This window comes from Grammomys surdaster, unplaced genomic scaffold (genome assembly GCF_004785775.1).
Source record: "Grammomys surdaster isolate TR1022 unplaced genomic scaffold, NIH_TR_1.0 125752, whole genome shotgun sequence".
Classification (NCBI taxonomy): domain Eukaryota; kingdom Metazoa; phylum Chordata; class Mammalia; order Rodentia; family Muridae; genus Grammomys; species Grammomys surdaster.
In genome coordinates, this window is record NW_021620584.1 from 987,758 (window position 1) to 1,011,871 (window position 24,114).

The window sequence follows — 24,114 nt, forward strand, 5'->3', positions numbered from 1 at the left end:
AAATTGTTTCCCAGCCTTTTACTCTAAGGTAGTGTCTGTCTTTGTCACTGAGGTGGGTTTCCTGTGTGCAGCAAAATGCTGGGTCCTGTTTACATATCCAGTCTGTTAGTCTATGTCTTCCTATTGGAGAATTGAGTCCATTGATATTAAGAGATATTAAGGAAAGGAGATTTTTTCTTCCTGTTATTTTTGTTATTAGTGGTGGCTTGTGTGGCTATCTTTTTTTGGATTTGTTAAAGATTACTTTCTTGCTCTTTCTAGGGTATAATTTCCCTCCTTGTATTGGAGTTTTCTCTTTATTATCCTTTGTAGTACTGGGTTTGTGAAAAGATATTTTATAAATTTGGTTTTGTCATGGAATATCTTGGTTTCTCCATCTATGGTAATTGAGAGTTTTGCTAGGTATAGTAGCCTGGACTGGCATTTGTGTTCTCTTAGGGTCTGTATCACATCTGTCCAGGACCTTCTGGCTTTTATAGTATCTGGTGAGAAGTCAGGTGTAATTCTGAAAGGTCTGCCTTTATATGTTGGTCTTTTTCCCCTACTGCTTTTAATATTCTTTCTTTGTTTTGTACATTTGGTGTTTTGATTATTATTTGATGGGAGGAATTTCTTTTCTGGTCTAGTCTATTTGGCATTCTGTAGGCTTCTTTTATGTTTATGGGCATCTCATTCTTTAGGTTAGGGAAGTTTTCTTCTATAATTTTGTTGAAGATATTTATTGGCCCTTTAAGTTGGGAATCTTCACTCTCTTCTATACCTATTATGGTTAGGATTGGTCTTCCCATTGTGTCCTGGATTTCCTGAATCTTTTGTATTAAGAACTTTTTTCATTTTGCATTTTCTTTGATAGTTGTGTCAATGTTTTTCATGGTATCTTCTGTCTTCTATCTCTTGTATTCTGTTGGTGATTCTTGAGTCTATGACTCCTGACTTCTTTCCTAGGTTTTCTATCTCCAGGATAGTCTCCCTTTGCAATTTCTTTATTGTTTCTGCTTCCATTTTTATGTCCTGGATGGTTTTGTTCAATTCCTTCTCCTGTTTGGTTGTATTTTCCTGTAATTTTTTAATGGATTTTTGTGTTTCCTCTTTGAGGGCTTCTACCTGTTTACCTGTGTGCTCCTCAATTTCTTTGAGAGTGTTATTTATGTCCTTTTTAAAGTCCTGCATCATCATCATTAGAAGTGATTTTAAATCTGAATCTTGCTTTCCTGGTGAGATGGGGAATTCAGGACTTTCTAGTGTGGGAGAACTAGGTTCTGATGATGCCAAGTACTCTAGGTTGCTGATGCTTATGTTCTTGAGTTTGCCTTTCGCCATCTGGATCTCCTTAGTGCTACCTGCGCTATCTCTGAATGGAGCCTGTCTTTCCTATTATCTTGGTTGTGCCAAAACTGTTTGGGGTGGGTGTTGCTGCTGGGGTTATTGCTGAAGCCCAAGATCTGCCCAGTGCTCGGGCCCAGACAGGAAGGAACCAGTGCCCTGGGCCAGGAGTGAATTCCTGGGTCCCAGTGGGTCCCAGTTATTCCCTCTTTGGGGCAGGTGTTGCTGTCTCCTTACCTAAGATATTACCTGGGTAAGAGCTCCTGGGAGCCCCACCTCCTCTGGGTTTTGTGGGACTGGGTGCAGAGCTGAAGCTCAAGATCTACTCAGTGCTCGGGCACAGACCAGAAGGACAAAAGATCTTTTAATAATGAATAATTTTAAAGGCTATATTCTGTGGCTCTCTGAGGCTTTGAGACCATCTACCTATTTATAGCATCTTAATTGTCAAACATTATTTTTACTTATTTACTATCTTAATAATCTTGAAAACATTTTATTGTAATTAACTAAATTAGGATCTAATATGACTATATTAGTTTGACTATCTGACTATTAACTTGCATTACTTTAATTATTTTAAACAGTTTGTAATATCAGTTATTAAAAGGACTGGGTCTAAACCTTGTATTCTAAAATGATTTGCATAGGCATAATACCTATACAAGAGTTGAAAGATACAAACATACTGTAACAAATTATTCTTTAATTTTTTATCAATATTCAAAGATTTATACCAATGAAAACCTTATATCTGTATCAGTATACAAATTTTTATATCAGTGTAAGAAAATATAATTTTAATTCTTTATCAAAATATTAATATCTCTATCAATGTAAGATTATGGCTATAAAATGCTTTGGTTTAAAACCAGATTCAATAATCCACCCTTACTTATCTAATTCCTTATAATATTTCTGTATCCCTTCTTTTTCCTTTTAATCTCCTACTCTTTATCCAAGAAAGGATAAAGAGAGGAAGGAAAAGATAGAAATCCATGAGTCTAAGCTCCTTATTTTGTTTCCTCCCTGTCCAAGATCATAATTATTTGCAATCATTCCCTAAAATGACAACATATCTATAATTCATAAAGTGACCAAAACCATCCACCCCAACTTGAGGGACTGTGATGACTGTCTTCTTATAATTGCTTCCTGCTGAATGGGGGTAAAGAATTTCTGTTTGGGGGCCCAAAAGGAAATTGGAAAAAATTTGAAAAAAATTGGAAGAAATTCTTTTCTTCTTTCCTGTTAACACAAATATAGAGCCTCTCCCCTAACATAGCACGCCTTTGCTCCAGGAATTGAAAGTCGTAAAGGATATAAACTGACTCAATTTAGCAGTTCCTTTTTTATTTAGGTCTGCTCTATTTTGACCTCTTTCATAGAGGATTTATTGTACCATCACAACCATAGAGCTTATAATCGCCTTCATTTTGGTAATTTAAAAAATTATAATTTATTGAAACAGGATTTCCCTGTGTAGCCCAGGCTGACTTGTATTTGCTCTGTAGAGTAAGCTGGCCTCCAGCTAACAAGGAATCTGTCTGTCCGTACATTTATATCTCTAGTATTGAGATTAAAGGCCTGTATTTATTTATTGATTGATTGATTGATTGATTTATTATCTATGTGCCTTTGAAAACATTTACATAAATTCCCATTTCTTTCTCCATTCTTTGGAGATTAATATCTTTGATAATTTCTAATTGTTAAAATAGTAAAAATCAATTGTTATTATTTCTATTATTTATTTATTTATTTATTTAGACAAGGTTTCTCTGTATAGCCTGGGTAGACTTGGCTTCGTTTGGTAGATTAGGCTGGCCTCGAACTCACAAGAAACATATCTCCAAGTATTTAGATCAAAGGCTTGGATTTATTTATTTATCTATATACCCTTGAAGATATTTACATCAGATTACCTCACTCAGGATAATACTTTTTAGTTCCATCCATTTGCCTGCAAAGTTCTTGATCTCCTTCTTTTTAATAGCTGAATAATATTATTCCATTGTGCAAATGAATCACATTTTCTGAATCTCTTCTTCAGTTGAGGGACATCTGGGTAGTTTCCAGTTTCTGAATATTAAAAATAAAACTACTCTGAACACTGTGAAATGTCCTTGTGAAATGGTGAAGCATCTTTTAGGTATATGCCCAGGAGTGCTATAGCTGAATCTTCAGATAGAACTACTTCCAATTTTCTGAGGAATCATCAGATTGATTTACAGAGTGGCTGTACAAGAGTGCAATTCCACTATCAATAGAGGGGTGTTCCCCTTTCTTCACATCCTCGCCAGCATGTGCTGTTACTTGAGCTATTAATCTTAGCCATTCTGGTTGGTATAATGTGGAATCTCAGGTCATTTTGATTTGCATTTACCTAATGAGTAAGGAAATTGAACATTTCTTTAAGTGCTTCGTGACCATTCAAGATTCCTTTGCTAAAAAATCTCTGTTTAGCTCTGTACCACATTTCTAATTGGGCTACTTGGTTTGTTGGAGTCTAACTTCTTGAGTATATATATATATATGTATATGTATATATACATGTATATGTATATGTATGTATGTATGTATGTATGTATGTATGTATGTATGTATTTTGGATATTAGCCCTCTGTCAGATGTAGGTTAGTAAATATCTTTTCCAAATCTGTAGGCTGCAATTTTGTCATATTGATAATGTCCTTTACCATACACAAGCTTTCCAGTTTCATGAGGTCCCATTTATCAATTGTTGATCTTAGAGCCTGAGCTATTGGTGTTCTGTTCAGGAAATTCCTGTACCAATGTGTTTAAGGTGCCATTTCTCACTTTCTCTTGTAATAGGTTTAATGCATCTGGTTTTATGATGAGGTCCTTGATCCACTTGTAATTGAGATTTATGCAGGGTAATAAATATTGGATCTATTTGCACTCTTCTACATGCAGACCACCAGTTAGACTAACAACATATGTTGAAGATGCTTTCTTTTTCCATTGTATGATTTTGGCTTCTTTGTCAAAGATAAAGTGTCCATAGGTGTGTGAGTTTATTTCTGGGTCTTCAATTCTATTCCTTTGATCAACCTGTCTGTTTCTATACCAATACTGTGCAGTTTTTATCACTATTGCTTTATAGTACAGCTTGAAATCAGTGGTGGTGATACGTCCAGAAGTTATTTTATTGTACAAAATTGTTTTAGCTATCCTGGGTTTTTTGTTTTTTCATATGAAGTTGAAATTGTTCTTTCAAGGTCTGTAAAGAATTGTGTTGAATTTTGATGGGAATTTCATTGAATCTGTGGATTACTTATAGGAAGACGGCCATTTTTAGTATGTTAATCCTACTGACCCATGAGCATGGGAGATCTTTCTATCTTCTGATATCTTCTTTAATTTCTTTCTTCAGAAACTTGGAAGTTCTTGTTATACAGATCTCTCTCTTGCTTGATTAGAGTTACACAAAGGTATTTTATGTTATTTGTGACTATTGTGAAGGATGTTTTCCTGATTTCTTTTTCGGCCTGTTTACCATTTGTATAAAGGAGGGCTACTGATTTCTTTGAGTTAATTTTATATACAACCACTTTGCTGTAATTGTTTATCAACTGTAGGAATTCTCTGATAGATTTTTTTGGGTAACATATGTATACTATCATATCATATGAAAAAACAGTGATACCTTGACTTCTTCCTTTCTAATTTGTATCCCCTTGATCTCCTATTGTTGTGTTACTGCCCTAACTAGAACTTAAAGTTCTCTATTGAATAGATAGAGAGTGAGCAGCCTTGTCTCGTCCATGGTTTAGTGGGATTACTTCAAGTTTCTCTCCATTTAGTTTGGTGTTGCTATTGTTTTGTTTTATATTACTTTTACTATGTCTAGGTATTCACTTTGTACTCCTGATCTCTCTAAGACTTTTAACATTAAGGGGTATTGGATTTTGTTGATGGCTCTTTCAGCATATAGTGAGTTGATTGTATGACTATTTTTTTCTTTCAGTTTGTTTATATGTTGGATTATGTTGGTGGATTTTTTTATATCAAAAATTATCTGCATTCCTGGGATGAAACCTACTCGTTCATGGTGAATGATGTTTTTGATGTGTTCTTAGATTTGGTTTGGAAGAATTTTATTCAGTATTTTTATGTTGATGTTCATAAGCAAAATTGGTCTAAAATTGTCTTTCTTTTTTGAGTCTTTATGTAGTTTATGCATCATGGTAATTGTGGTCTCATAGAATGAATTATGTAGTGTTCCTTCTATTTCTTGCAAAGAGCCCTTGATGACACTTCTAGGATATGGTAAGAATATTTACACTGGACTAAGAAGACAAGAGAGTAGGCTCAGATAAGAATATTTACATTTGGTCTAATACAAAGCTCAAGGTAAACAGCAGAGAAATGTGTGGTATTCCTTTTATATTGGTCATCCTGGTAAGACCCTAGAAAGAGTGACTACAGGACTGTTTATTGCCTGTTTGACTACTTTGTTTATTGCCTTAAATACTATGTCTTTAATCTAAGACCCTATTTTTTGCAAGTACCTAGAATGGTATAAAAGCAGGCTGGGAAAAAATAAATTTGCTTCAGCCTCAACACTGCCTGGAGTCATGTTATAATGTTGTCTAATTGTTTTTTCTTTCTTCACTCCTCACTCTTTCCCTCAAGACCCTGTTGACTGAGCTGGCTTGGTCGGTTTCTCTTTTATGGAGTAGTGTAATATTGGCATTAGTTCTTCTTTGAAAGCCTGGCAGATTTCTGCACTAAGCCATCTGATTCTGGACTTTCTTTTTGTTGAGAGACTTTTAATAATTGCTTCTGTTTCCTTAGGAATTATAGAACTGTTTAGATAGTTTACCTGATCTTGATTTAACTTTGGTGATATCTATCTAGAAAATCATCCATTTTGTTTAGATTTTCCAGATTTGTGGAATACAGGATTTTGAAGTAAGACCTGATGATCTTTTGAATTTCCTCAACTTTTGTTGCTATATCTCCATTTTCATTTCTGATTTTTGTCAATTTGGGTATTGTTTTTGTGCCTTTTAGTTACTTTAGCTAAGGATTTTTTAATATTCTTTCTTTGTTCTATACATTTGGTGGTTTGATTATTATGTGGTGGGGGGATTTTCTTTTCTGATCAAATGTATTTTGTGTTCTGTAGGCCTCTTGTTTATATTTATGGCCATCTCTTTCTTTAGGTTATGGAAGCTTTCTTCTATGATTTTGTTTTCTAGCCCTATGAACTGGAAACTTCACCCTCTTCTCTTCCTATTATTCTTTTTTTTTCTTTTTTTTTAAAGATTTATTTATTTATTATATATGAATACACTGTAGCTGTCTTCAGACACACCAGAAGAGGGCATCAGATATCATTACAGATGGTTGTGAGCCACCATGTGGTTGCTGGGATTTGAACTCAGGACCTCTGGAAGTGCAGTCAGTGCTCTTAACCACTGAGCCATCTCTCCAGCCCCTCTTCCTATTATTCTTATATTTGGTCTTTTCATAGTTTCCCAAATTTCCTAGATATTTTCATTTAGAAACTTTTTACATTTTCTTTGACCAATGCTTTAATTTCTTCTATGGTATTTTTTTATGCCTGAGTTCTCTTTTCTATCTCTTTTATTCTGTTGGTGATGCTTGTGTCTGTAGTTCCTGTTCTGTTTTCTAGGTTTCCCATCTCCATAATTTTCTCCATTTGTGTTTTCTTTATTGCTTCTATTTCCATTTTTAAGTCTTGGACTGTTTAATTCATTTCCTTCACCTGTTTAATTGTGCTTTTCTGTATTTCTTCAAGAGTTTTATCTGTTTCCTCTTTAAGAGCTTCTACCTGATTGTGTTTTCCTGTTTTTCTTTAAGAGATTTATGTATATCTTCTTTAAAGGCCTCTATTATCTTCATGATATGGGACTTAAAGTCACAGTGTTGCTCTTTGGGTGTATTAGGATTTTGAGCGTTTGGTGTAGTAGGAGAGCAGGGTTCTAATGGTGCTATATTGCACTGGTTTCTGTTGATTATGTTCTTGTGCTTGCCTTTTGCCATCTGGTTGTTTCTGTTGTTAGCTGGCCCAGTAGTCCCTGGGAATAGTAAGCCTCTGGGACTGGTTATCCTATATAGGTCCAGGCCTCCCCGGGAGGATAGGTGGAGCTCTTGGGTGGGGATTGGTGTGCTGATCCACATTTGCAGATGGAGGTGTGAGCAGAAGGGAGAGGGATCTCTAGACAGGCAGAGCAGATCTCAAGGATGCTGGGCTTGCTGGGGTCCTGGTAGTGGGGGAGGGAAGATTTTGAGGCACTGGTGTCTCACCAGTGTGTCCCAGGTTAGAGCAGCCCTCCTGGGAGGCAAGTGGAGCTGTGGGGTAGGGTATCAGGTACACATCCATCATTGTAGGTGGAGGTGTGAACTGAAAGCAAGATGGAGATCTGATAGCCACTCCAATGTTTTAAGTGCTGACTTTAGTGGCTAATACATATGCTTAAAACACTTTGAAATGTACCTCAAATTAAATGTCCTTATAAAAGGGTCATTATTACATCACTGTTTATCTGTAAATATAGATATTAGCACTACACAAGCAGTCACTTGGTCTCAAATGATGCCTATGCCAAATAGACCGTGTGTTCTTTACTCTTCCTGGATCTCACTTCTTCACAGGCTGAACACAGAGTTGACATCTCCAGGTACTTACACATCTACTGCCACACACCAGAATTTTCCAACAGGTGGACACACTCTACCTTTCGGTGAGCATATTGATGAATAATTTATTGAGTCATAAAACTCCCTTGTTGCTTTCTGAGTATAAGGCACATGAAGTAGTTTAAGAAAAAAGCACAAAGCTGGCCGGGCAGTGGTGGCGCTTAATCCCAGCAATTGGGAGGCAGAGGCAGTCAGATTTCTGAGTTCGAGGCCAGCCTGGTCTACAGAGTGAGTTCCAGGACAGCCAGGGCTACACAGAGAAACTCTGTCTCAAAAAACCAAAAAAACAAGAAGAAGGAGGAGGAGGAGGAGGAGGAGGAGGAGGAGGAAGAAGAAGAGGAGGAGGGGGAGGAGGAGGAGAAGAAGAAGAAGGAAAGAAAGAAAGAAAGAAAGAAAGAAAGAAAGAAAGAAAGAAAGAAAGAAAGAAGGAAGGAAGGAAGGAAGGAAGGAAGGAAGAACACAAAGCAACTTATTTTTAAAAAGCTAAAATTAACGAGGAGGTTGAGGAAGATCACTAGAGCTTAAAAGCTAGAGACCAGCCTGGGCAAGAGAACATGAAACTACTTTTTTGTCATTCTCTCTTAACATTAGATTAGCTGGCTTGCTCAGTTCCCTAAACACAGTACAGTATTATAGAATTTAGTCATTTCCTCTTCTCTTTGTTTAATCCCTGGACAAAAGGACCAGGGAAGCCAGTGCTGCCTTAGCTGCATGTAGCTTTGCTGATAATGGGCCTCGAAGAAGGGTTATACTAGTTTACTGAGCTGTTAGCTACTTTCCTCATTGTTTTGACAGAATATCTGGCAAACACTACTTAGAGAAGGTGGGGTTTATTCGGGCTCATGGTTAAAGAGCAATATAGATTTCCATGGCAGCAGTGACAGTGTGGTATAGCTGCTCACATTGCATCCGAAGTCAGGAAGCAAAGAAACGAATGTTCAGTTTGCTTTCTCCTTATTCACTCTGGGCCCTCAGCCCCTGGGATGCTGCCACCCATGTTGAAGTCCTCTCTCTTCAACTAAATCACTTTGGAAACAGCTATTTCAAACATCCCCTGAGGTTTGTCTCCCAAGTGACTCTACATCTTGTCAGGCTGACCATCAGAGTTAACCATCACACGTGTATATAAGGCGCTACTGCCTGGAGCCCAGGATCTGCTATTCTTGTTTTTTTATTTTTACTTAACATTATTATGTATGTTTCTTTCTTCTTTTTAATGACAAGGAACTATTGCTAAAGTTGGGACATTGAATTTATCTCTTCCAGTTGATCTTCCAGGCCTATCATTTTGTCATGTTACAAAATTAAGTTAGTCTAAAGATATAGGTGCCATGTACTGACAGTTTTATTGGATAAGCATCTCTTCATTTACTTTCAAGCAAAGTTCATGGATTTGAAATATTGAGAAGTATTTCATTTTTCTATATACTTACTGTTGGCAACTCTGTGCTTATTTTAAAAAAAATAGTATTTCAAACAAAGAAAGGCGCAAAAACTTATATAACAAAATAAAACCCCATAGTTTAGCTGTACATTTTTCAGTCTGTCCTTCTGCTGACAGGTATGATTATGTTTAATATTTTACTCTTAAAAGAGGTGGAGCAAGAACAATGAATGCATCCAGGTGTCTTGCCTATCCCCATGAGAAATTCTAAAAATCCTATGCTTCCTAGACTGGCTGAGACAAAAAATGTGGATCTTCAGTTTTATGAGATATTGACAAATTTCCCCACCATTATACTAATTATAACTGCATCAGCAGTTTATAAGGAATCATTACACCATATTCTTGTCAGCTCTTGGTGCCATTGGGCTTAAATTTATTGCCCACTTGATGATCATGATATGGTATCATGGCACTGTATTAACTTGCATTTTATAGATTACTGGTTCAGATGAATCTCGTCACTTGCTTATATTATAAATTACAAAGCGAAAACTAAAAATGGGATTCAAAAGGAAAAAAGTTTCCTAACTCCAAAGAAAAGTTACATTTCTTTCTTAGGTTCAGAAACCTTGGTGGTTAAACATGAAAAACTAACCCTTGACTTAGACCAGCCATGAATAAGCTGTGAGACAAAGTTGTGTAGAAACCAGCCAGCAAGTCCCAGCTATGCTAGGAAAAGTGACAGTTGTAATGAACATGTAATACTTTCAAGTGTACATTCCAGTGTCATTACAAACACATACTGAGTAACTATAATATCTACTTCTAAAACTTGTCACCCTACTCAGAAATTCTGTAGATACCTCTAAAGTTCATAAATGCCTTTAAAGAAACAGAGAAGAAGGTCAAAAAGTGACTAGCAAGAAGAAACACAATTTCATGAATTAATGGACACAATTTTCTAGCCAGCCCTGAACTATAAATATTCACCAAATACAAATTAGATATATAAAGTCAAATGCAAATTAGATAGCTAAAAAGGTACATAACCTGGCACACATTTCTTTAGATTTAGTCACAGAAACTTTATTCTGTAATATAAAGTTAAATTTAAAGTTACCTTCTAATATATTCCAACTTTTAGAGTCATAATGTGTCAAAATTAGGACAAAAAGATATCAAGCATTTTTTATTTAGGAGAGCTGTGGGAGTTCCCTGGCCCCTGACTGTTACCATCGTGGGAAGACATCACTAGGCCTGTAGTAGAGGTCACACATGCTTAGCATGTGCAGCCCTGAGTTTCATTTGGATCACAAAGCGTGTGAGGGGTATTGCCAGCAAACACAGCACAGTTGTGGAGTGGGGATCATACTACTATTGCATCTTATAGATGTTAATCCTGCTTATTAGCAGGACAGAGGAAAGACACAGAGGATACCATCCATAATCAGGGTGCAATTTAGCTTAAAGAGAAGGATTTATGAAACCAAAACGGTCAGTGTTTGTGTTTTCATTCATTTTAAGTATCAGACTAATGGTTTCAACAATGTATTATATTTATAGATTTTCTTACATAAATATTTTGTGGAGACATTTGGGCTTAGGCAGTATAATAATAGGTGGCTTTTGTCAAATCCAATCAAGAATATGACAAGAAACTCACACACATTTTTTTAACTTAACACTTTTAAATTTTGAAAAATGAGATGGGTCCAGAGGACAAAGCACTTAGAAGACACATTGGTAAAGAAAGCTCCATACTTTTTCAGAAGACTCAAGTGTGGTTCCCACCACCTATGTCAGGAGCTTACAACCACTCATAACTCCATTCTAAGGGAGTTTTTCTGGCCTCCAAGGGCACCCACACATAAATGGCATACACAGAGAGACACACACACACATGTAGACACATAAATAAGAATAAGTCTTTTTTAAAAAAGAATATGGTTTCTTACTCAGCACTGGGCTCTAACTGAGGTCTTTCTTACTCAGCACTGGGCTCTAACTGAGGTCTTACATAGCACTAAATTTATATTTCACAGCAATCCTTTCCACCTTAAATTGGCTTTTCTCCCTCTTCTTCAACCTATTTTACTTTTTTATTGTGGTAAGATACTGTTAAATTTGCCATTTTAATTATTTGAAGTATGTGTTTCATTAATTACATTTACAGTGTTATTATTTGGCCATCATCATAGCATGCATAACACTCCCATCACCTGTGCTGTAGTTTGAATCTGGGATTTCACTAGTGAGCTCATACATTCAAGCTCTTGGTCCCAACTAGGGATAGGTCTTGAAGTGAGGCATAGCTGGAAGAAGTGGGTTGCTGCGGTAGACCTCACTTCCCGTCCTTTCTGCTTCCTCAGCTGCACATCCAATGTGACCAGCCATCTTACCTTATGCTCCTTGGACCCGCGCGCGCGCGCGCGCGCGCACACACACACACACACACACACACACACACAATGATAGCCTGCATTCCCTCAAACTACCAAGATAAACCCTTCTTTCTATAAATGTCTTCTTGTCATGTCACAACAATAAGAAAAGTAGCTAATACAGAAAAGTAATACAGCCCAATTGAAAGCTGTATCTGTTGAGAAACAAGTTCCCAGTCCCATCCTCAGAACTTCTAACTGGCTAATCTAATATCTTATGTAAATGGATTCATACAATACAGCTTTTTCTGTGCCGAGTTCATTTCACCTAACGTGTAGCATATATCAGAACTTCATCCCGTTTCACAACTAGCTAATTAATCTTCTGTAGTGTGCAGATACTACATTTTTCCAACACTTTTCATTATAGCCTTTTGTTGGTGCCTGCTTCCTTGTCGCCACCTGCTGGCTATTATGGGTAATACTGTGGTGACTTACATTGGTGTACAAGTATCCATTTGACTGTCTGTTTTCAATTTCTTCCAGTTTCTATATTGGCATGAAATGACTTGGCCATGTGGAAGTTGTGGCTTTAACTCTTTTGAGGAGCCTCCAGGCTTTTCAAGGAGCTGTACAGATGTACTATATGTATGCCAGAAAGGAGTAAGGAACTGGCCTGTGTCTCAAGAAGCTAGACTTGGTCATCTTTAATCTTGTCAGGTTGTCCCCTGACTCTAACAGCTCACAAAATGGCCTCCATTTTAACACTTGGCTTTATGGCTTTGTTTTCTTTTTCTATTTCACAACCATGTGTAATTAAGTGCATATTTCTCCATTTAGTTCCCTAGCCCACATTATTTCCATTTTCCATAGCAGGCCTGTGGGAAAACATTATTTTGCTTGAACGGAAGGAAATATGTCCAAAGCCTATTATTAGCTGCCCTCCATGTACACTGGGAATTACTTTCCGCTCCCCAGAGCCATTCGACCTCACTGGACTGGGATTGCTCTTCCCAGTCTTTTTCCTCTTCTAAGGAGTTCTCCTGTGTCATTTCCAGGAGCTATTGCAAGCTGCTGGTCCTGCTTATGGCTGAGGGATTGTCTTCCCCATTGCTGTGGTTTTGCTTTGCCTATAGGAAGAATTTGTGCTGTGTCAATCCTTTGTATACAACTCAATAGTCGTTAAGAACATAAATTGCATGTGACTACAATGAATGGCACTTTGTAGAATTTCACCAGATACTGAAGTTTTCAGCTTATTACATGCCTTCTTACATGTAGTCAGACAGCTGAGCCCATAAAGCACAATAGCCCTATGAAAAGACTCATTCTCTTTTCATTGTTCATCTACTTAGCCTACCGTGACCCCTGCTACTACCGAATGGCTAGTAGGCCCAGGCTTAGGGAGGTACGTGTGAAAGACTATCTAGAAGGGTTCAAAATTTGTGATAATTGTGATAAATAGTATTTTAGTGCAATATATTTAAGCATAAAAAAAAACAGTGTAAAAATATCTGTGACAAACAACACATCAGATTTTTAAATAAAGGTGGTATTAGTCCTGCTGACTTTCCCTGTTTTGTCTGGCCCCATTATTTCTCAGCACAGCACTCATAGGTAGGAAGATGTCAATCATAACAAAATAAAAGCAGAATCAGTGTCACATGTCTGCGGCTACATAATTCTACTTTTTCAAATCTCTCGACTATGAGAACCACAGAACTCTGGAAAAACAGCACCAGCAAATGTTTGCTGTATGTGACCTCCATCCTTTTGGCAAGTTCTCTCATGGTGCCTCCTAATCTTTTAGGGCTTTCCACTTGGGCACCTTAGATTGATCTGTTAGCCCCCACCCAAAAAAAGTGCAACTATGCGTGTTCCTATCCTTTGTGGAGTCTCAACACTAAAAGAATCTACCCCAGGGGGAGAAAAGCTTACTAGCAAACTTCATTTTATTTAATATCAGTATATTTTGATGTCATATATATTAAAGTATCAAGCCATGTAGATTGTTGGCTGCTAATGTGACATTTTCAGGAACAAGCAGAAAATGTCAAAAACCAGTTTCAAGATGTCACCTAAGCCTAGAGAGAGAAAAGGAAGACAGAGAGAAAAGTGAGTCATGTGATCTCAAAATGAGGTCCCAGTTACCCATCAAGCCAAACTGCTTCTATTTTACTAACAAGGAGAACAGACCAAAGGAGATTTAAAATGATCTGTGCAATCAGTTATTAGATACATAGTCAAAACTAGAACTGTGTCTACCTATCTCATCCACCAAAACCAACAGCACTTAACCTTTTCTCCAGATCTCGACATTTATATCTAAATATTCAAGCATTCTAAGTCACCAGGACTTAATATCTGTCACTCTCCTGGAGCGTACAACACCGTCATCACACCTAGTTTATTTATCTAACCGTTGAGGAAGAATGAAAACTCGAAAGCTTGGCCTAGGGGGTGAAATTTCAAATAATTGTAAGAAAAGTCCACAGTGAAAAGAAAATGGGGATGATGAGAAAAACCAGCAGTGTGTAAATATGCAACAATCCTTTTATTGATTATAAAAAAGTTGCAATGTTGGTAAACATATGTGGGTTGTGAGGTGAAATTAAACACACTACAGAGACCTGCAGAACAGTCTTTCAGCAATAAAGTGCCGAAGATGTGGAAGCAAAACTACTCCCCATTTCATGGTTCAGGTATATGTTAAATGTTAAGTATATGTATCATAATATTAATATCATATATATCATAATATCATGTATATCATAAATGCTAAAGATGAGTCAACAGCTGTTCCTTCACAATCATTGTTCTCTAAATTGCATTCTAATATGCAAAAATTATAAGGTCAAGTAAACTTTAAATGATGCAAATAACTGGATAAAATAGAAATGAAAATAACTTCATAATTGGCTAACATACAGATTAATCTTTATTTAAATAAAATGTTCCTGGAAACTTACTCCTAAATGCTTAGTTCATAAATCAAACATAGGAATTCCTGAGTGAAATTTTCTGATAATATTACTCATGGTTGCATAAAACAAAGGTAGCTTTACTCATAAATTACAAAAGTTCTTGAGCAGAAAGCATTTTATTATTTTGTCATCTTAAAATGGAAGAAAGTCACCCTCCGTGTCCATGGTTTCCACATTTATGGATTCAGCCAACTTCCATTGGAAAAAGTATCTATATAAAATATGCACATACTCTTTATTATCATTCGTTAAATAATCATAGTGATGTACTTTTTTACATAGTATATTTAATCTATAGGTAATTTAAAGTACAGTCACATACAACCGAATGATATTTTAGCCAGTGGAAGACAGCTGCCTTAGCTAGAGTTTTTTGGTGTGAAGAGACACCATGATCACAGCAATTCTTTAATTGGGGCTGGCTTACAGTTTGAGAGGTTCGGTCCATTATCATCATGGTAGTGAGCATGGCAGCCAGCGTCCAGGCAGACACTTTACTAAAGAAGAAGTTGAGAGTTATACATCTTGATCCAAAGGTAGCAGAAGACTGTCTCCCACAATGGGCAGAGCTTGGCATAGGTGACTTCAGAGCCTGCCTGCACAGTGGCACACTTACACCAACAAGGCCACACCTACTCCAATAAGGCCATACCTCCTAATAGTGTCACTCTCCAAGGGCCAAGCATTCAAACACATTGGGGCATACCTATTTTAACCACCACAGTGGCATACCTAGTAAATAGTTCCATATGGTTTCCAAGAGGCCGAATGTGGCCTATTGATGCCATAGTGCCATACCATATCATGATATCCACGTTTAGAGTGGTACAGGAGCAAACAATCCTGCTTGCTGCCCCTCACATAAAGGCAGCACACATCCAATCATGCACAGCGCCTAGCACTTGATAAATTACTTAATTGCTAGTTTATGTATTTACTTTCATGCTCAAGTGTACTCTTCCTTTAAAAAACAAAAGAGATGTCAAGCAGTGATGGCTTTAATCCCAGCTCTCCCAGACCTGCACAGAGAACCCCTGTCTCTAATGATAACAACAACAAATAAAAAAGTGAGACCATTGATATAGCTCATCCTGTAAAGGTTTTTTGCCACCACGCCTGATGACCTAAGTTCAGTCCCTGGAACCCAAATAGTAGAAGGAGAGAACTGATTTCCTGAAGGTGTCTTCCAACCTCCACATATTCACCATGTTGCCCACTTTTCCTACACACAAAATAAACAAATAAATATTTAAAAAAGAAAGAAAACCGTGCTGTAGTGACAGCCTCAGACCCCTTATATTCTTTCATCTCTTGATTACTTCATTTTCTCTGTGATCAATTTTATCTTCTGTTATTTTGTACATCATTTCCCCTAAACACACAGAATCCACCTCTAATGTTGCCACCAAGAGGGGCACATCAAGCCATTAACTAATTGAGGACTGTAAAGGCAGAAGGCAGAAACTCCTTACCAGTTCAGGTCTGCCCTACATGGGATCAAGAACAAAGGAACAGAACCTGTTACAATCTGCTGCATGGAAGGCAACAAGACTAGCAACATTTGCGGTGAATCTGTATCAGATATGAAGACCATTTAGCAACATAGATTGAAGAGTAAACACTGAAGAGTGTCTATCTAAGCACTGTGATAATCACGGACAAAGGGGCGGGCCGCGATAGAGAAGGCAAAGACTGGACTGAGCTGAAAGTTGAATTCACTTTTAGCTCTGGGGGACTTAAGTCGTCCATAGGTCCCTTTTCATTATGCCTTGTCAAAGTAATCAATGAATCTGCTAGGGCTGACATAAAGGCAACTGAAAAATTTTTGCAAAGTTTAAGAAAACAGTGAAGACATTCCCAGAACAAGTCTTCAATCTGGATAAAACCTGTTCTAGAAACAGACGTCTAAAGGGATTTTTATCTATAAGCCCACGTCAGTGTTACCGGGAAAACAGTCATCCTTCTTTGCGTTTTTGCTCTCATTAATCAAAGAATTTAGAAACAGAGTTGGGTCGGGCAGTGGTGGCACACGCCTTTAATCCCAGCACTTGGGAGGCAGAGGCAGGCGGATTTCTGAGTTCGAGGCCAGCCTGGTCTACAGAGTGAGTTCCAGGACAGCCAGGGCTACTCAGAGAAACCCTGTCTAGAAAAACCAAAAAAAAAAAAAAAAAAAAAATAGAAACAGAGTTGGGAGAAAGCTCAAGGACAATTTTATTGGAATTTGAGAAAAAGTAACTGAGCAGGTAAATTGTATGTGTTGAAAGTTGCTAGGAGAGAGATGGAGAAGAGGGAAGAAAAGGGGCCACGCCTTTGGGGATCAGCAAGCAGCAAATGTGCTTCAGAGAAAAAGAGAAAGCAGAAAGCATGCCCAAGCTTTGGTCAAAATCTAAAAGAAATTAATAGGAAAAAAAGGAAAAGTTATAATTTTTCCGAGTAACTCAGGAGCGTGAGCAGACCACCACGCTATATGACGCGAGCTCTGAGAGTAACTGCGCTGAGCGAGGGAATTCTGGGAAAGATACTGTTTCCTTACAAAGATAATCAGCCCTGGCCGCTCCTTCACATGTGTCTCAGATTTAGGGGTAAAGCAGTAAACTCCTGGCCAGGTGACTGATAGCTCCAGAAAGAATGCACTAGGATGTAGCAGAATCTTCCCCCTCCCCCAATTAATTTAAATATCAATATAAGAAACCTGTGATTGGGCAGTGGAAACGGGAGGCGGAGCTAAGAGTTTCAGGGACAGAGACAGGGAGAAGGAAGAAGTAAGATGGAGAGGGAGGGGAGGGGGAGGGGAGGGGGAGGGGGAGGATTCCGCGTGGCTTTAAATAGCCACAGGCAGCTATGAGTATCATAAAAGGACAGAATAATTGGGATAGCTTGTCTAATCTAGGTAGACAGGTTGTATCATTATCAGTGGCTCTGAAATTATTGTGTGGGCATATTGTGAATTGAGAATTTATTGATATATAAATCTGACTGATTAATTATACGATTCTAAAGTTTTAATTTTACCGGGTTACTGGGATTTGGAACCACTGACCACAGAGGATGGATGGCTGGGAATGTGAGCAGAATCCACGACGACAGAACCTCGATCGATCGGTGTCTGCTGGGGCTAGCCAAAGGCGGAGGCAGCGAGACCGCCGGGGCAGAGAGTAGCTGTGTGCATCGCAGGATGGTGCCACGTTATTTCTCGCAACACTAAGGAATCAAGTGTCAAGAGCAACCTTTGAACCCCACTCCTAGTGGCCTCTTTCTACCCACCAGGCCCACTCTTTTATTCTTTCTTTTATTGAAAATAGATTTATTTCATACAATACATTCTGATTATGGTTTCCCCTCACCCAACTCCTCCAAGATTTCCCCACCTCCACTCTCATCAGAATCAACACCCTTTCTGCCTCTCATTTAGAAAACAAATGTGCATCTAAAGAATAATAAGAAAATAACATAGAGCCAAAACTAAACAGAATAGAATAAAACAAACAAATACAAGAAAGAAGCCAAAGAAAAAGCACAACATATACGTGTAGACACATGCTCGTACACACAGGAATTACCATGAACATTATTCTGTTGGGGTGAAGGCTCTAGGTGAAGGCAAGGCGACTTCTCCATTATCAATGAGTTTTGTGGGTGTTGTCTTCAGTGATGCGGCTTTACCAGCATTTGGTGATGAGGAACCAGTAGCCTTGGCAATTGTGTGAGTTGCTTGAGGTCTCCCATGGTACCCCTACAACCAACACTCTATTAGGTTTCCCTATGTCCCCTCAGATGGCCCTTGGTTTTAGTTATCCCTCTCCATACTCCGTCCCTCACCTGTTCTTCCCTCTCCCTCCCCGTTTGATCCTTCCATTCCAGTCCTGCACACTCACCTCATCCATCCATAACTATTTTATTTCCTCTTCCTAGGGAGATTCACCCCTCTTCCTTAGTCCTTGCTCTCTATACGTAGCCTCGGTGGTTCTGTAGATTGTAACTTGCTTCACATTGGATTAACAGTTAATATCCACTTATACATGAGTATATATCATATTTGTCTTTCTGGCTCTGGGTTACTTTACTCAGTATGATTATTTTTCTAGATCCATCCATTTAACTGAGAATTTCATGATTTTAATTTTTTAACTGCTGAACAAACATTGTGGAAACGGACCACATTTTCCTTATCCATTCATCAGTTGAGGGGCATCTGTGTCATTTCCAGTTTCTGGCTACTGTGAATAGAGAAACAATGAGCATGGCTGAGGACATGCCTTTGTGGCAAAATGAAGTGTCCTTTGAGTATATGCCCAAGAGTGGATGGAACTTGAGGTAGATCAATCCCATCTTCCTGAGGGACTTGCACGCTGATTTTCACAGGGATTGTACATGTTTCCAGTCTCACTGTTCCCCTAGCTCTACGGTCTCATCAGCATGAGCTGTCATTAGTGTCACTGATCTTGGTCATTCTAACAGGTGTAAAATGAAATATCAAAGTAGTTTTAGTTTGCATTGTTTCTCAGCCATTTAAGTTTTCTCTTTGAGAATTCCTGTGTAGATCTGCACTCCCTTTTTAAATAAGGTTATTTGTTTTCCTGATGTTCAGATACTCTTTATCTAACACTACTACCTATAATTTATATTCACTAAAACTGAGAGTAATGGAGCATCATTAAAGTTGGGAACAACTTTAGACTGAGCATTAATGAGCAATTTCATTTGTCATTTATTCCCTGCCAAAAGTAAATTTCATGAGCCTCTGGTCATTCATAGATTAGTAAGCCCTGTCTTTTCTCCATTCTACCAGGACATCATTCTAGACTTACATGTATATGAGCTCAGACAGATAAAATAAATAGGAAAAGCCAAATGTAAGAATAGCTTATAATTTCACAAATAATTTCTTCGAATATGTGACTTTTTCAGTCATGCATCTCCAAAACTTTCATCTCATTTAAAGTTACTGCTCAATAAGGTAGTTATAAATGGGGAGTGGGAGGGTGAGGAACGCAGATGGATTCTGTCTTTTTTTGAGTTGGTTTGAGACAGTGAGTAGTGGAAACAACTTGTCTTCACCCTGTAATAGAGTTACCTACCGGTCTGCCCCAGCCTGTTGCCAAGAAGGATGCTGGTCCCAAATCAATGGCTCTTCTAACTTTGCAAAAGAATCTGGAAATCCAGCACATATGCATCTTCCTAATTTTAACTCTTCTGGCAATTCTAGTTTTTCAGTATTGTATATGCCAAATGCAATCCATACAGAGCACATAGGTCAGCCATATGTTCTTGTCTTCTATCACACATTCTAGGGTTTTTCTATACTATGTGGGATGCCAAAATATTGTCTAAAATGGCTGTTTTAAATATTAAGTAGCAAATTTAGCTTACATAAGATTTATTAAATATATCTATTTTATCAATAAAATTATAAGTATTATAAATAAGATTTTATAACTAAAATTATAAATATATAAAAACATATTTTATAAAATAAAATTAATGAGTAAGCGTTTTGTATGCATGTATATATGTGCACCATGTATGTGCCTAGTGCCCAAAGGGGCAAGAAGATGGAATCAAAACCCCTTGGGAGTGGAGTTACAGACAATTGTAAGCTACCATATGGGTGACAAGAATCAAAACTGGGTCTTCTGAGAGAGCAACCACTTTTCCTAACTGCTGAGCCAATTTTCCCACCCCTAAATACATCCTTTGAGGACCAAGCTGAGGAATGAGGCTGAGTCTTAAGAACATTGGGTCCAGGCAATTAAATTCTATCAAATTTTTTGACTGGTCAAGGGTAATTTTCCTGGCTACTTTCTCTCTCTCTCTCTCTCTCTCTCTCTCTCTCTCTCTCTCTCTCTCTCTCTCTCTTTCTCTCTCTCTCTCTCTCTCTCTCTTTCTCCTTTCCTTTCCTCCATTACTCCCTGCCCGCCTCCCTTCCTCATGATATGAATAGCTGAATGGTATTCCAGATAAATAAAGCTGGGGTAATGTAAAATAAATAAGAAGATATGAGCTTGCAAAACCACCTCTGCTAGGAAAGAAAGATCAAAAAACGACAAACTTTTAAAATTGAATTACATATTTCTTTAACATCCAGACCAAGTTGAGATTCTATTAAAGTCTCTGCTCACTACCTCCCCAAAACTCCCATAAGTATGCCCACACCTGACTCAGTTCTTTTTACTGGCCCTGGTTCCTCTTACTCTCAGATTAATGAAGATTAGTTCATTGAAGACTGGGTTATATTTTGCCTTTATTCCACCAAATATTTATTTCCTAAGGCCCTGGTTTTAGCATAATCCACTCATAGTCTCTCTTTTTTCTGTTTCACCTTCTGAAATTCTTCTGAAATTTTGAGAACAAAATGAATCTCCATTACAGCTAGTGTTGAGATTCTCAGTGGAGCCAGGGTTGAGGACCAGCTATGTGACTTATCACTTGTCTTCACTTCAGCACATCATTTACCACCTGAAGCTTAACTTTTCATCTTTAAAGTAAAGCTCTTCTTTGGGCTGGGGCAGACACAGAGTTGGTCTGCTCCTGTCCTGTGGAGATACTGACTCCTGAGTCATCCTAGAGGATCCACTGCACTCAGAGCAGCCGGTAAGAACTCTATCTCACTCCCTAAGCCCCAGAGATACATCTGGGAGCCAGGGACATTCAGGACACAGCACCTACCCAAACCCCGCCCCTCCAGAATTCCACTTCCCTTCCTCCCCTGCCTGGTCCTTTGGGCTGGGGCAGACACAGAGTTGGTCTGCTCCTGTCCTGTGGAGATACTGACTCCTGAGTCATCCTAGAGGAGCCACTGCACTCAGAGCAGCCGAGGAGCCACTGCACTCAGAGCAGCAGACACCAAGGTGGTTTGCACTTGGGAGACATCGTATCCTGAGCCATCCTAGAGGAACCACTGCACCCAGAGCAGGAAGATTTCCAGATCCAAGAGGTGGCCTGAGTCCCAGGAGTTCTTCCCCCCAGGAGATTAGGATCATAAGACTACAGAGACATCTGGACTCTGAGGAGCTCTGCAACAAGCAAGATAACTGGAAATACAGACTCCAGTCTTACACAGTGAGGGCAGGCAACACTAGAGTTAACCAGATGGTGAAAGGCAAGCACAAGAACATAAGCAACAGAAACCAAAGTTTCTTGGCATCATCAGTACCCAGTTCTCCCAATATAGCAAGCCCTGAACACCCCATCACACCTGAAAAGCAGGATTCAGAATTAAAATCACTTCTCATGATGATGATAGAGGATTATAAGAAGGAATTAAGTAACTCCCTTAAAGAAATACAGGAAAGTACAAGTAAACAGATAGAAGCCCTTAAAGAGGAATCACAGAAATCCCTTAAGGAAATGCAAGAAAACACAAAGAAGGAATTAAACAAAAACATTCAGGATCTGAAAATGGAAATAGAAACAATAAAGAAAGCTCAAAGGGAAACAATCATGGAAATAGAAAACTTAAGAAAGAGATCAGGAGTCACAGACGCAAGCATCACCAACCGAATACAAGAGATAGAAGAGAGAATCTCAAATGCAGAAGATACGATAGAAAATATTGACACAGTTGTCAAAGAAAATGCAAAATGCAAAAAACTCCTGACTCAAAACATCCAGGAAATCCAGGACACAATGAGAAGACCAAACCTAAGGATAATAGGTATAGATGAGAATGAAGATTCCCAACTTAAAGGGACAGTAAATATCTTCAACAAAATTATTGAGGAAAACTTCCCTAACCTAAAGAACAAGATGCCCATAAACATACAAGAAGCCTACAGAACACCAAATAGAATAGACCAGAAAAGAAATACCTCCCGTCACATAATAATCAAAACATCAGATGCACAAAACAAAGAAAAAATACTAAAAGCAGTAAGGGAAAAAGATCAAGTAGACCTATAAGAATTACACCAGATTTCTCACCAGAGACTATAAAAGCCAGAAGAGCCTGGACTGACATCATACAGACCCTAAGAGAACACAATTGCCAGCCCAGATTACTATACCCAGCAAAACTCTCAATCACTATAGATAGTGAAACCAAGATATTCCATGACAAAACCAAATTTGGACAATATCTTCCCACAAACCCAGAACTTCAAAGGATAATTGATGGAAAACTCCAACACAAGGAGGGAAACTACAACCTAGAAAAAACAAGGAAGTAATCTTCCAACAACCCCAAAAGAAGATAACTATACAAACATAATTCTACCTCTAATAACAAAAATAACAGGAAGCCACAATCATTTTTTCTTAATATCTCTTAACATCAATGGTCTCAATTCCCCAATAAAAAGACGCAGACTATCAGACTGGATACACAAATAAGACCCAGAATTTTGCTGCATACAAGAAACGCACCTCAGTGACAAAGACAGACACTACCTCAGAATAAAAGGGTGGAAAACAATTTTCCAAGCCAATGGTCCCAAGAAACAAGCTGGAGTAGCCATTCTAATATCAAATAAAATCAACTTTCATCCAAAATTAATCAAAAGAGATAAGGAAGGACACTTCATACTCATCAAAGGAAAAATCTACCAAGGTGAACTCTCAATTCTGAACATCTATGCTCAAATGCAAGGGCACCTACATACATAAAAGAAACTTTACTAAAGCTCAAAACACACATTACACCTCATACAATAATAGTGGGGGATTTCAACACCCCACTCTCAGCAATGGACAGATCATGGAAACAGAAACTAAACCGAGACACTTTGACATTAACAGAAGTTATGAACCAAATGGACTTAACAGACATCTATAGAACATTTCATCCTAAAACAAAAGAATATACCTTTTTCTCACACCTCATGGTACCTTCTCCAAAATAGACCATATAATTGGTCACAAAACAACCCTCTACGGATACAAAAAGATTGAAATAATCCCTTGCATCTTATCAGATCACCACGGACTAAGACTGGTCTTTAATAATGACAAAACCAATGGAAAACCCACATGCACATGGAAACTGAACAACTCTCTACTCAATGATGACTTGCTCAAGGAAGAAATAAAGAAAGAAATTAAAGACTTTTTAGAATTCAATGAAAATGAGGACACATCATACCAAAACTTGTGGGACTCCATGAAGGCAGTGCTAAGAGGAAAACTCATAGCTCTAAGTGCCTACAAAAAGAAACTGGAGAGAGCACACACTAACAACTTGACTGCACAACTAAAAGCTCTAGAACAAAAAGAAGCAAATACACCCAGGAGGAGTAGAAGGCAGGAAATAATCAAACTCAGGGCTGAAATCAACCAAATAGAAACAGAAAGAACAATACAAAATATCAATAAAACCAGGAGTTGGTTCTTTGAGAAAATCAATAAGATAGAT